This window comes from Vipera ursinii (genome assembly GCF_947247035.1).
Source record: "Vipera ursinii genome assembly, chromosome: 2".
Taxonomy (NCBI): Eukaryota; Metazoa; Chordata; class Lepidosauria; order Squamata; family Viperidae; genus Vipera; species Vipera ursinii.
The window spans coordinates 148,372,333-148,387,177 of record NC_139513.1 but is presented as its reverse complement, the minus strand read 5'-3'; the positions used below and the strand labels follow the sequence as shown (position 1 = coordinate 148,387,177).

Sequence of the window (14,845 nt, the reverse complement as noted above, 5' to 3'; positions counted from 1 at the left end):
ATAAGCCAACAGACTGAGTCTTCTAGCTTTGCTTTTCTCCCTCTTCTGCTGGACACCAGTCAGGCCAGTGGGGGAAATATCCATCAATCATGATGCAGCAGCAGCAGCAAGGAGACCTGTCTAGCTCCACTCATCATTTCTAAGCTCCAAAGCCTTGAGCCAGGATGAGCTACACCTGTCTTGGTTCTCTTTTCCGTGGCCCCAGAGGCTTTCCCTAAGATAATTTCACCAAAACTGTGAATAAGATATATAATATATACACATCCCACCCCGATCCAAGGAAAACATTGCCATTGCTTCTCTGGTTATGTCACTGTCACATTCTTTCTATGGCCTTCAGAGATCAGCTTTGTAAACGGTGCAAATTCTGGCTACGAAAAGGTTGCCCATCCTTGAACTAGGGTCCTGGACTTAAGACTAAAGTTCACGTCTGCCCTCAAGGAACGTTCTGTGGTTCTAAGACAGTTGGGTCTTCCCTCCTCCCTTCGGTTGCCAATCTGGGAATGAGAATGCTTCAGCTCACAAAAATGCTATGAGCAATTTAACAAGCATCAAAAAGCTCTCTGCACTTTCTTGAAAAGTTAGACATGCTATAAATAAGTCACAGATGAATTTCTTGTTTGAAGAAGTGGAAGGAGGAGGTTCACCTTGGAAACAGGTCCCTATGTTTTCTTCTAGCCTCCCCACTGTCAGAAATGAAATGGTGAGAGTTAAGCACCGTCAACAAGTAGCCCATAAAAAATGGAAGTCACACCTGTCTCAAAATAGATTTGGCCATATACCGCAAGGAATTCTGAGGTTTAACACAGATTCCTTTGTGAGAAAATGAGAAAAGAATATTTTCCCTCAATGCACAGCTGTAAAAAAAGTAGAGTGGGTTCAATCTGAGGGGGCAGATTTTTCTCACATACAATAACCATAAGATCTAATGAACGTACATGTGTGAGAACAGAGATGATGCTCTCAATTTTCTGTAATGCAGAACAGAAAATGCACACAAACACACACAAATTACATTTTCCTGGCAGATATAGCATGCTATGACTACTTGCAGTCCAGATTAGGATTCATTTGAAAATAGCACTTCAGACTTTGTGTGAGCACTGCACCTGTCTAATGTTTATTAAAGCAGCCTGCCTTTTTTCAGAATCCCCCCACCCAAAAAAGTCCCTATTTTAAGGAGTTCAGTATTAATGTTATTGCATCTCTTAAAGTATTTTGAAGATTGAAAGAGTAATTAGATGCTTTAATGAATAGCAAAGAAGAGCAAGGTCCATGTAAAGTTCAGTAGTCTTCCAAATTATGTTGAAAGCATGCCTAAGGCCTAATACCTTTCTCTCTCTCTCCCTCCTCACACAAGCTCATCCCAGCCAGACAAATAACAAAGATTTAGGTAATCCTCAGTTTAAACAAATGTAAAAATTTAACAAAATTGAACTTTACTTGCATTTTCAGCTCTTATCTATATTTTACCTCTTGTAAATATTTAAGTAAACGCATTTCTGCACAAAGAATCCCTGAACATTTGGAGACCAGTAACATTTGAGAGCAGTTGTATTACATTTATCCACTCTGCCTCAGTTGTAAAAGTGTTAGGAGCCATAGATATGCGTGAGCTTGGGGTGGGTGAAGACCAACTGAAGAAAAGACATGGAACCTTAAAAGAAAGTTCCCACCACACCTGGAGAACCAAGTTAGCCATGCCTCTGGCCTTCTGTCACTTTCTCCTTGACTGATGAAGAGGATTAGCACTCTCCAGGAGCAAACATAAAGGAAAGCCCAGTGAGTAATATAGAATTGGCAAGATGCTCACCTGCCTGCAAAAGGTTGGCAGAACTGGAATTCCCATTCAAAAGAGGTGTCTTTTCTTTCCTAAAAGAGGAGGAAAATGCTGGCCCTTGTGATCCAACTGTTAACCAACTAAGCAGAAACCCTCTCCATCTCTATCTGATTTCTGTTGAGACAACTTCTCTAAATTGGTATCCCTTGAGCAGCTTTATTTCAAAGGTCCTTTGCCTTGGCTCTTGCTTGTACATACTTCCCGCTCTGGAGAGGATTCCTAGCTGGTGCCTTGATCACCATTTAGACGTTTGCTTCAATCTCAGCTTGCACAGAATCCAAGATGAGAAAGTGACCCCCCCACCCCCAATGTGAAAGAGAATTTCCTTTTTTATTGTGGATATGGGAGACCAGGTGGTCCTAAAATTGTACAGAGAAAAAGATGATAAGATGCACGTGATCACCTGAGTTTCATAGAGACCAAAAGATTTTTCTCTCTCGTTCACACTTCAGCTGTGATGGTATGAAGGAATGCCCTTTTGCACTTACTGTAGGGAGCATCTTATTCTACAAAATCAGCACGATTCTACTCCTGTCCTTTAAAAGTAACTTGGCCTGGCCTAGTTTCAAAATGGAACTGTGCCAACAGGCACCACCCCAGTTAGCCTCCCACTCTCTTTAATGGAAAGATTTTGCAAGATGGACAAGATATTTTCTGTTGCAAAATTGTTCACATGCATGCACACCGCTCAGTCTTTGCAGTTGAATTCTACCCCCCGCCGCCGAAGTTTAAGGGAAAGCCCCCCCCAAAAAAGTGAGAAAAAGAATGAGAATTTGAAAATCTTAAAGCCTAATTACAACAGAACAAAGATAAATGGCTTGGCGAGCAGTATCCTTCTGTTGTAACGCCAAATGGAGAAGTCAAAAGCCAAGTTAATTCAAGTTGGACGGAATACTTAGGTGGAGGGAATACTGAGGCTGGAATATGGGAAGGTCAGGTCTGGATCTCTGCTGAATTCACCCTCTGTCCATAGGTCAACTGCTATCTTCTGTCTGTCTTTCATCTATTCTTCCTAAGGAAAGAAGCCATTCATTTAATTCAAAATAGCATCACATAACTGGGGTTGTGGTGGGGAGCAGGGGAGGTAGTGGGGAGCATGTATTTCCACCTTTTAAAAACACGTATAAATTTTAAAAAAAGACAGAATTTAGATGAAGACCAGCTATTGGCTCTAATTAGAAAAAATATATGAATGTAGTATGCAAAGTTTCTTCTAAAATTTCGCTCTTACTAATAGAGGCAGCTAGAGAATGCTGCTACACTAATTTATAGTGAATCCAGCCATTTTCCCCCCCAAGGACCCTATTTTCAACTTGGATGGGCCAAACAGAGTATCCTTTAACCGTTTTTTCCCAGTGCAAAGAAAAGCTGGGAACTGTGTGTCTTCTCTAAAGATCAATTCCTTGAAAATTGCACATGGTTGTTTACACACTAGCAGAGCTTCCAAGAGAAGTATTGTACCTGGTAATACGATTAAATATGAAAGACCTAAAAAAGCTGACTCATGTGGTTAGCACCATGCCACAATTTGCTGTAATGGGGCTGCCTTGAAGAGGATTTGGCAACTATAATTAGAACACCCAAGCTATCAGCAGAAAAAAGCCATGTAACACCAATAATCCACTGGCTGTATTGTTTACCAATAGATTTGTAGGTCTGTTCGAAGCATTGCAATTAACTTATAAAGCCACACTGCATATCCCTAGGTATCTTAGAAACCGGCTACTTCAGATTGAATCAGATTGCCCTGTGCAAGGATCCAGACCCAATAAGCAAAAGGATCTTACCAATTAAAATTAAAAATTAGCCAGTAAATCTCAATATAACAAATACATGTATCTACTACAAATGCAATGAAGGAATATATCACAAAACTCAACAGCAACTTGAAAGAGGTGCTAGATTTAAATTAAGGATGTACTATGGGTAGTTAGCCGCTTCATGGATTACTGCCTTGTCGTGGTGAAGGGGCTTGTGTAATTCAATGAAGTTATGACATATGCCATGCAGGGCCACCCAAGACAGACAGGTCATACCAGAGAGTTCTGACAAAACATGATCCACTGGAGAAGGAAATGGCAACCCACTCCAGTATCTTTGCCATGAAACCCCATGGACAGTACCAAAAGGCAAAAAGATATGATGCTGGAAGATGAGCCCCTAAGGTCAGAAGACATCCAATATTCTACTGGGGAAGAGCAGAGGGCTAGTACTAGTAGCGCCAGAAAAAATGAAATGACTGGCCCAAAGCCAGAAGGACGCTCAGCTGTGGATGTATTTGGTGGTGAAAGGAAAGTCCGATGCTGTAAAGATTTTTTCTCCATAGGAACCTGGAATGTAAGATCCATGAATCAAGGCAAGCTGTACGTGGTCAAACAAGAGATGACAAGATTGAACATTGACATCTTAGGAATCAGCGAACTAAAATGGACAGGAATGGGTGAATTTAATTCAGATGACCATCAGGTATACTACTGCGGGCAAGAATCCCTCAGAAGAAATGGAGTAGCCTTCATAATCAATAAAAGAGTAGGAAAAGCAATATTGGGATACAATCCCCAAAATGACAGAATGATCTTAGTTCAAATCCAAGGCAAACCATTCAATATCACAGTAGTCCACATCTATGCCCCAACCACCAGTGCTGAAGAGGATGAAATTGACCAGTTCTATGAAGCCCTACAGAACCTTATAGAACTAACACCAAAAAATGATGTCCTTATCATCATGGGGGATTGGAATGCTAAAGTAGGAAGCCAAAAGATAACCGGAATAACAGGCAAGTTTGGCCTTGGAGTACAAAATGAAGGCTGACAGAATTTTGTCAAGAGAATATGATGGTCATAGCAAACACTCTTTTCCAACAACTCAAGAGATGACTCTACACATGGACATCACCAGACGGTCAACACAGAAATCAGATTGACTATGTGCTCTGCAGCCAAAGATGGAGAAGCTCTATACAGTCAGTAAAAACAAGACCAAGAGCTGACTGTGGTTCAAACCATGAGCTTCTCGTTGCAAAGTTTAGGCTTAAACCGAAGAAAGTAGGGAAAAGCACTAGGCCACTCAGGTATGAACTAAATCATATCCCTGACGAATATACAGTAGAGGTGACAAATAGATTTAAGGAATTACATCTGATAGACAGAGTGCCTGAAGAACTATGGATGGAGGTTCACAACATTGTACAAGAGGTAGCAACTAAAACCATCCCAAAGAAAAAGAAATGCAAGAAAGCAAAATGGCTGTCTGAGGAAGCTTTGCAAATAGCTGAGGAAAAGAGGGAAGTGAAAGGCAAGGGAGAAAAGGAAAGATACGCCCAATTGAATGCAGAATTCCAGAGAATAGCTAGAAGAGGATAAGAATGCCTTCTTAAATGAACAGTGCAAAGAAATACAAGAAAACAATAGAATAGCAAGGACTAGAGATCTCTTCAAGAAAATTGGAGAGATGAAGGGAACGTTTCATGCAAAAATGGGCATGATAAAGGACCAAAATGGCAGGGACCTAACAGAGGCATAAGAGATTAAGAAGAGGTGGCAAAATTACACAGAAGAACTATACAAGAATGAGCTTAACGTCCCTGATAATCACAATCAGGTGTTCACTGACTTCGAGCCAGACATCCTAGAATGTGAAGTGAAATGGGCCTTAAGAAAGCTGAGCAACAACAAAGCTAGTGGAGGTGACAGTATTCCAGCTGAGCTATTCAAAATCTTAAAAGACAATGCAGTAAAAGTGCTACACTTAATTTGCCAGCAAATTTGGAAAAGTCAACAGTGGCCACAGGATTGGAAAGCATCAGTTTACATTCCAATTCCAAAGAAAAGCAGTGCCAAAAAATGTTCAAACTATTTCACCATTGCACTCATTTCACATGCTAGTAAAGTTATGCTTAAAATCCTACAAGCTAGACTCCAGCAGTATGTGGATCGAGAACTACCAGAAGTACAGGCAGGATTTCAAATAGGCAGAGGAACTAGAGATCAAATTGCCAACATACGCTGGATCATGGAGAAAGCTAGGGAGTTCCAGAAAAACATCTACTTCTGCTTCATTGACTATGCTATATGTGGGTCATGAAGCAACAGTGAGAACTGGACATGGAACCACTGATTGGTTCAAAATTGGGAAAGGAGTCTGGCAAGGTTGTATACTGTCGCCCTGCCTATTTAACTTATATGCAGAGCACATCATGAGAAAGGCAGGGCCAGACGAATCAAAAGTTGGAATTAAGATTGCCAGGAGAAATATCAACAACCTAAGATATGCAGATGATACCACTCTAATGGCAGAAAGTGAAGAGGAACTAAAGAGCCTCTTGTTGCAGGTAAAGAAGGAGAGTGCAAAAGCTTGGTTGAAACTTAACATTAAGACAACCAAGATCATGGCATCCGGCCCTCTCAATTCCTAGCAAATAGATGGGGAAGAAATGGACGTAGTAACAGATTTTATTTTCCTGGGCTCCAAGATCACTGCAGATGGGTACTGCAGCCAAGAAATTAAAAGACGCTTGCTCCTGGGGAGGAAAGCCATGGCAAATCTAGAAAGCACACTAAAAAGCAGAGACATCACCCTGTCAACAAAAGTGTGTATAGTCAAGGCTATGGTCTTCCCAGTTGCAATGTATGGCAGTGAAAGTTGGATCATAAGAAAGGCTGAGTGCCAAAGAATTGAGGCCTTTGAACTATGGTGCTGGAGAAGACTCCTGCGAGTCCCTTGGACTGCAAGGTGATCAAACCGGTCAGTCCTAGAGGAGATCAACCCTCACTGCTCTTTAGAAGGCCAGAACGTGAAGTTGAAACTCAAATAACTTTGGCCACCTAATGAGAAGGAAGGTCTCGCTGGAGAAGAGCCTAATGCTGGGAAAGATTGAGGGCAAGAGAAGAAGCGGACGACAGAGAATGAAGTGGCTGGATGGAGTCACTGAAGCAGTAGGCGTGAGCTTAAATGGACTCCAGAAGATGGTAGAGGACAGGAAAGCCTGGAGGAACATTGTCCATGGGGTCGCGATGGGTCGGACATGACTTCGCAGCTAATAACAACAATGGGTAGTTACAATGCAAGTTCTAGAAATGGAATAACCCAGAATCAAAGGAATTTCTGAACTGGACAAATGCAAAAAAGCAGAAAGTTAGTTTTGAAAATATCATTTTTTTTGTTTATTGCCAACTTCTGCTTCAAGCAGGTGGAAATACAGATTCTGTACCTGGATATCACCACCAATCAAAGCTCAAAGATGAAAGGAAAATGGATAGACTATATATATACTGAAACTCTGATAAATAGGATCATACAATGACAGAAGCATTTGTGGAGAAACAAAATATTCAGGATCCAGCTTCACTAGAAAGTGAGGTATGTCAAATAATAAACCAGCTGTAAAACAGAAAAATAACAGAGGCAGATGAAATACTCACTGAATAGTTTAAAGCAATAGAAAAAGACAGTTAAAGCTATCTTTAACTGTCAATAGATATGGAAAAGATTGCAATGACTAGCAATAGGAAAAGATCAATGTATATGCCTGTACAAGAAATGGGAGCTATAAGAACATATGCAAAAATTTTCTTACAGTGAAGAATAAATCTAAATGTAAGAGAGATATACTAAGTGAACAGGCAGGTGCAGAAAAGGCAGTTGGACATGAGGTCGGATAGCTAAAATAAAATGAATAATGGAGAGAACAAGAAATTACACGAAATAACTACCTTTACTTCACTTATTACGAGAGCTTTGTGTAGATCACAGCAGAATATATTAAGTCCATCACCTGATTATTTTTCTCAGGAATTTTTACATTGAAGAAAAAATTAAGAATGAAAGAAAACTAAAGTGCTTTAAAATAGGAGATGAAGATGTAGATTATCTTCATAATTTGTTTAATGTACACAACAAATATAAGATTGGAAACTGGCTGTAATCCAAATTACAGGTCAAAAAAAGTAATAGCTTCATACAGACAGACAACTCACCATTTTGTTAGTTAAAATTAGATAACTTAAAAGAATTCATTACGAAAGAAAATCTGGAAAACAAAAATCTGGGTTAATATTATTATATTAATAGGACAGAATATTCCTGCATGCTTAGCGAACTTACAGGTGAAGGTGATAAGGTGAAAACAGGAGGTTAGTTTTGTCTTCTTATGCTCAAGTACAAATAAAGATGGACAAAAGGAATCAATCCTATGTATGAAGGCAATGACAAACTTGAGCAAGATCATGCGGAATAAATACATTTTGATGACAGCTAAAGCAAGAAGAGCTAAAATAAGCAATGGCCTTTCCAAGATTACGTATATGTGTAAACACTGGACACTAAAGGCCAGAGAAAGACCATCTGATTTATGGATTTGGAAATAACTACAAAGATGGTCTGCAAGAATAAACTGTATCAATTGGCCCAGAACCAATCATAGGCCTATTGTTCCCAGAAGCAATGATCAACAATTAGTAACTCACATACTTTGGGTATGTTATGTAAATGAAGCACTAACTAGAAGAAATTATTATTTTTGAAAGAGATACTAGAAATGAAAGAGGAAAATGACCCAAGAGAGATCATTAGAATGTTCTTTCCTACTCTGACAGGGAAACTAGCAGGGCTGCCCTTAAACAACCACGCAAGCTGGAGTGTTTGTACACAATTATCAAGCAGAATACAGAACTTTGCATTCTGAGGATCAAATTCCCCTTCTCCATTTTTTGTTTAGCAATTTTCTAGACTTCATAACTTGCTGGCAGGGGAGACAAAAAGAAATATGCACACCACTTAAATGGTAATCTCAGGGACGGACTCTCTTAAGACTTTCAATACCCAGGAAATAACACCACAGTAAATTTACAAAGTTCTAGTCCCTAAACAAGGTTACCAGAAGAAGAATTCATTATGCAAATGATGGGGGGGGGAACACAACTGAATCTGCTCAATTTATTTAGAATATAGTTGGAATTAGTTAGTTTTGGAGCATAACTTTTGAGTTACCTTGGTATATGTAATTATTTAAAATCATTACATCATTTCTAATCATTTTTAGAGAATGGGCAGACAGTACGTGTCGTAGGTTTAGACTGACTAAATAAAAATACTATAAATGCCATAACGGGCATGCTGCCATCCTTTACCTCCTTTGTCTCCCCCTCCCCCCCAGGTACCTATACAAGGATGAGGTTCAATAAACTATTATCTTGATTAAAACTGACAATTTGAGAGATTGGTTGGAGGCTGCCCTGGTTATTTTTTCTTCCATCCTTGGTCTGACAGAAGGAGGGAGAAAGAGGGCTGAGCTGTGAGGTGTCCCTCAAAGGTAGACTCCAAGGCAATGAACCAAGCTTGGGCATCAGGCGTTAGGGAAGTCATTCCAAGCAACTAACTGTCAGCCCTTGAAAAAAGAGTATCAGGCCCTACTTTATGCCTCACTTGGCCACCTATGCGGCATGCTCTCTTGCACCCTGAAGCTTGGCCACATCTGAGCAATGAGAAATCCCTTGCGGCCGAGCATGCATGCAGCCGTCTTCTCACCCCCAACCCAATCTAACCAAAGCTACATGCAGAGTAGGTGAGCACCGAGGCAGAAGAGATTCTGATCTGTCCTGACAGCCTGGCCCAGTTTTCTGCTGCTGCTGCTACAACAGCCAGAGGTAAAGAGGCGTCAGCTAAGGGGAATCCAAGGTCACAGGGAAGGGAAGGGAAGGGAAGGGAAGGGAAGGGAAGGGAAGGGAAGGGAAGGGAAGGGGAGAAGAATGTATGAAAAGAAACAAGTACTAAAAACAGCCTAAGCAAATTTAATCATGAGTTGAAAATGCTGCCGAGTGCTTAAACAGAGATATTTTGGATTACAATTTTATGACTTGAACTCCAGAAATAAAACCCAGTAGGTTGCATAGGGAGCCAGGAGAATCCGAATCTTAATTTTAAACATGTATGCCTAGGACGTTTCTACAGCAATGCCATTGGGTTCTTTCCCATGTACATCAGGGCTTTTCAACCAGTGGTACGGGTACCACCTGTGGTACATTGGCACCTGGCAGGTGGTACGCGACCATCCTAAAAAAGTGGTAGCGGGGGAGGGGAATGAGCTGAACCAGTGGCAGCACCGCATAAGCCTGAGTGAGAGACGGCTGGAGCTGCAGGGCTGTCAGGGCTCAGTGGAAGCACCAGGATCAGCTCCAGGCTCCAGCTGGAGCTCAGTGCTGATCCCAGTGCTTCTGCTGAGCCCAGAAGCGCTGATCAGCTGGAGTGTTGCAGCATCCCCAGGGTCTTGTGATTTACATTCAGATGTTTGGCAACTGATTCCTATTTATGATGGTCCCAGTGTCCCAGGGTCATGTGAAGTGACCAAAACCTGCTGCAACCACCCAGCAGACGGAGGGAATAAAAACCAAACACCTCCCCCACCCCACCCCCACTGCCAATCCTCAACAGAAATGCTCACAACAATGAAAACCTCAGACAGAAGGAAGAGTGCCGTCGGGCGGGCAGGCAGGTGTCTTGCTCGGCTGTGGCTTGGGGGGCACTTTTTCAGTGCCATTGTAACTTCGAACAGTCACTAAGTGAACTGTTGTAAGTCGAGGACTACCTTTACTTCATCACTTTTTTCCTTTTTTTTTTGGTCATCAAATTTTTGACACCTTGCTAGGCGACTAGTGGTACTCGGATGTTGCCATATCCTAAAAGTGGTACAATGGGTGAAAAGGTTGAAAAGCCCTGATGTACATCAATGCAGACCACTGCTAGGCAAACATTGGACTGGTGGGTTTGTATGATTCAGGCTGCTGGGGAACAGGGACAAAAATCCTCCAGGGCAGGGCTTAACTATGTTAATAACATGAAATAGATACTAATGTTGGTTAAATCTCTCAACTTATTTCAGACTAGGGGAAGACTGCTTCCAGAGATAACCACTCTGGAAGTGGTTAGATGCACTTAATTTTCATTTATTAGAGTACAGCGGTATATATAATATATATATATATATATATATATATATATATATATATATATATATATATATATATATATATATATATATATATATATATATATATATTATATAATTTCTCTTCAGAACCTCAATTCTGATTTACTGGGAATTAGCAAAATTTTGTTTTCTTTCCTAGCTCAAAGTAATGGAAAACATCAGATTCTTCTGTTTCTTCTGGAGATCTTTCCCATGTAAAATGACATTTTGGAAAGATTAAGTGTAGAACATAGGATGTCTTTGCATAGTATAATAGAGCAGTGGTTGCTCTAATAGTATTCTGAAATCAGGAAATATCTTCTTACTCAAATCAAAATAGAAGCAAACAAGAAGCTTGGCTTCTTTTCCATGTAAGGAAGATTTATTTATTTGCTTTAGTGAAAAAATAAGATTTTACCTGGTTCAAATTAGCATGGAATTAGAAACCCATCTCCAAATAGGTTGAAATCATGACTCGTGATAAGTTTGAAATTGTACAAGCAAGGACTCAGGCAAGTTACGGGCAGGAGAACAAGGACAAGCAGATTTAGGAGAGCGCTGTCATAGTTCTGACAGATGAACTCTTCAAAAGAACTTCGAGGCATCGTTTACCTTAAAGAATCTTTATTCAAGTAGCATAATATTGGCACTACATAATCGAAGCCAAAAACTGAATTCCCCTCCCCTGTGCACATAGTATCAAAGCACATTTCCCTCCTCCAATTAACTGTCATAAATCACATTCCCCAATTAGCTCAAAGCGCGGGCTTCCTCTCCAGTTCTCCAGCCCACCAATTCTTTATAAGCTCTGGGCTCAATAACCTTGATTCTCATGCTAAGTTTAATGTTGTTATGTCTAGCTGGACTCTCATTAACATTCCCCCCTCCCAGCATCATCTAACTCTAAAAGGGAAAGGAAAAAGATGGCTATATTTCCATCTGTTGTCAATGCAAAAACATCCGACGTTAGCAGCATTGACAAGCAAAGAGTGTGCTTAATGCCTTCCCTCTCAACATATTTAGAAGATGTTGTCTAAAATAAGCTTTTATAGGCTGATTTCCCTAAATAACTAATCTATGTAGGTGATACTATTTACATGGGGGGGGTTTGGCACACAACTTGATAGGTTTTGCATAAATTATCTGCAGGTCTAAGTACAGTGGCATCATAAAATAATTCACACCGAAAGGCACCCAAAGGGGTGCTATTCGAGAGCCTATTTACAAAATGGCTGCTGTGATCATCATTTCTTGAACGATATTGTCATGAAATTACCCCCTACCACCTACAAGGTGTTCTGCACTAAATGACTTTGGGCCAAAAGTCACCTAGCAAAACCCACTTATCAAAGACTTCAACGAAATATTTCCAAGGTTGCCCACAGGATTCCTATGGCCTACTGCTGCTTCGCACAATCTGGCACAGTTCCTCAGGCACTCAGACAGAGGACTTTTATATTATTTGATTGATTACATGCCATTAAGTCAGTGTTGACTATTAGCAACCACACAGATTGATTTTCTCCATGAAGATCAGTCCCTAGTCTAGTCCTTCAGGTTTCCCAATGGTGTACTTATTGCCACTGAGAACATCCACCATACTCTTGGTCGTCTTATTTTTCCTTCCACCTTTCCCAGCAGTAAAGTCTTTTCCAGAGAGCTGAGTCTTCACATGATGTGTTTGAAGTAGAATAATTTGACCTGGTTATTTGTGCCTTGAGTGAGAACTTTGGATAACAACAACAACAACAACAGTTGTAACAACAACAACATTAATAATAAAGTTGGAAGGGACCTTGGAGGTCATCTAGTCCAACCCCCTGCTCAGGCAGGAAACTCTATACCATTTCAGACAAATGGCTCTTCTTAAAAACTTCCAGTGTTGGAGCATTCACAGCTTCTGGTGGCAGGTTGTTCCACTGGTTAATTGTCCTCACTGTCAGGAAGTTTCTCCTTAGTTCCAGGTTGCTTCTCTCTTTGGTTAGTTTCCATCCGTTGCTTCTTGTCCTGCCTTTAGGAGCTTCAGGCGGGTTGATTGGTTTATATTATTTACATTTAGCTAAAAATTAAAGCTGGCCCTATGCAATGTTATTGTTCAATGAACTCTCATCTCCAAGTATTAAGATATGCATTTTACTTATTTGGTATCTTTTTCTAGTGTTACTGGATGACTTGGGGAACTTTTAAACTGCCGTAGATGACTCAGTAAATAGAACCTAATCGCAAGTGACACTATTTTACTGCAAATGTAAAGGCTATTACCAAGGAAGCTCAATCCTGCATTCGATGTATACTATGCAAATAATGGAACTGCTATAAATTAAATGATTTCACTTAAAAAAAGAACTTGAAAATATAGATAATTCAGATTTCAAAGGATTAATTCTACTTCATAGAAGTGCTCAAGATATGCAATAGATAAATAGATAGATAGATAGATAGATAGATAGATAGATAGATAGATAGACAGACAGACAGACAGACAGACAGACAGACAGACAGACAGACAGATGGACCATTCCAGAATGCTCCATTCCCAAATTGCCAAGTTTTGCACATCTGCTGCAATAAGCATTTTGAGTTGAGACAGTATCAGTGCAATCCAGTAAAGACGGTCATGTTCTAATAGGCAAAGAGAGAGGAGGAAGGAACTTGCTGATACTGAAAATTACTGGGGCAAAATAAGGCCTGTTCTGCTTTCAAAAAGGACAGAAAGAAATTATTTTGCAGGCATGAAATCTATCAGCCAGTTCATGCTGAAAGAAATTGATGGATGCTGCATTTATTTTCTCTGTAATCGTCAGGACTAGAATGCTGCTCTTTTTCCCATTCTTTGAAACCTGAAATCCTGTTCTTATACAGAACTTTCCCAACATTGAACCACCTCTTCTCTCAAATCTCTCTCGCATATGAATAGAAAATACCCACAGTTAGGAAGAAAATGTTATACTATCAACACCAATACCCGACTGCAACTTTTGCTGATTTGAGGAAGCCTTTCAAGCTTGGGTTGGGGGGGCTCAGACCAATGATTTCGTATCATATAATTAGCATGACATGTTTCTACCCAATTATTATATAACACGGATGGAAATCGCTATCAAATATTTGCCTTTGTAGCGCCATATCTAGGCTCTAGGGAAACAATGATGTCTTGTGACCTTGGTAGGGAAACAGACCCAGTTCTACAGAATACCAGAGGTCAAATATGCTGCTGTCCTCATTACCGTGTTTTAAGAATGCCTCATGTTTTGCATTCTGCTTGTCATTCATGCAACAGTGGTATAAGCATGACTACCAAGCAGAAGAATTGGACCAGCTCTTGCAATACTCACAACACAAATTAACTCTTCTTCTTGTCCTCCTTGGTAGCTAAAATCCCTTGCAGGCCAATCCCCTGAACAGCAGGTGTCTGGCAAAGTCCCAATCTCCCCTCCCAGTACCCTAAGTACATCCAGGGTGTGTCGGAGTCAGCAGACAACTGCAAAGGGCAGCCAAGGCAGCAGATGATGCCACTTGCTCAGTGCAGGATGGAAGGTGACCCCCAAGCCTGTTCTATCCATTACATCTGCCCCCAACATGCATGCAGAACCATCTGTGACATGACAACCAGCCAGATCTGAACAGTCAATTGAGTATCAAGATGCTTCCCACCCACTCGACTCACATCTTGCTTATTCGGAACACGAATTGTTTTTAAATCATCTCAATTTCAACCAGAACTCTAGGTGTTTCAAAATACCAACCTGAGCTTATAACCTTGTATGAGATGAACTATCTGGGTTTTGCTCAGCCTGTCAACTTAAGGCACCAAAGTGACAGATCTCTTTCTTCTCTGCTAAGTACAAACGTTATGATCCTAAGATCAGAACGTCCTGTTTAAGATGACAAGGCACAACTTCTATGTAGGTCAGAACACTGCAAGTATTTTAATCTTGCAAAATTAAACAAGTGAGGGAATTATTTCCAGATAAATGATTTGCAATTCTATAGGCTGGTCCCATCTTTAAATTCAGAACTCCTGACACCCATAACTCAGA

The 14,845-nt window shown here is 40.5% G+C and overlaps 1 protein-coding gene across 3 annotated transcripts in view; it reads right to left on the bottom strand.

Annotated features, from left to right (window-relative positions):
- Nucleotides 1-14,845, bottom strand: part of ZNF385A (zinc finger protein 385A) — a 191,253-nt gene that overhangs the window by 136,058 nt on the left and 40,350 nt on the right. The window lies entirely within an intron of this gene.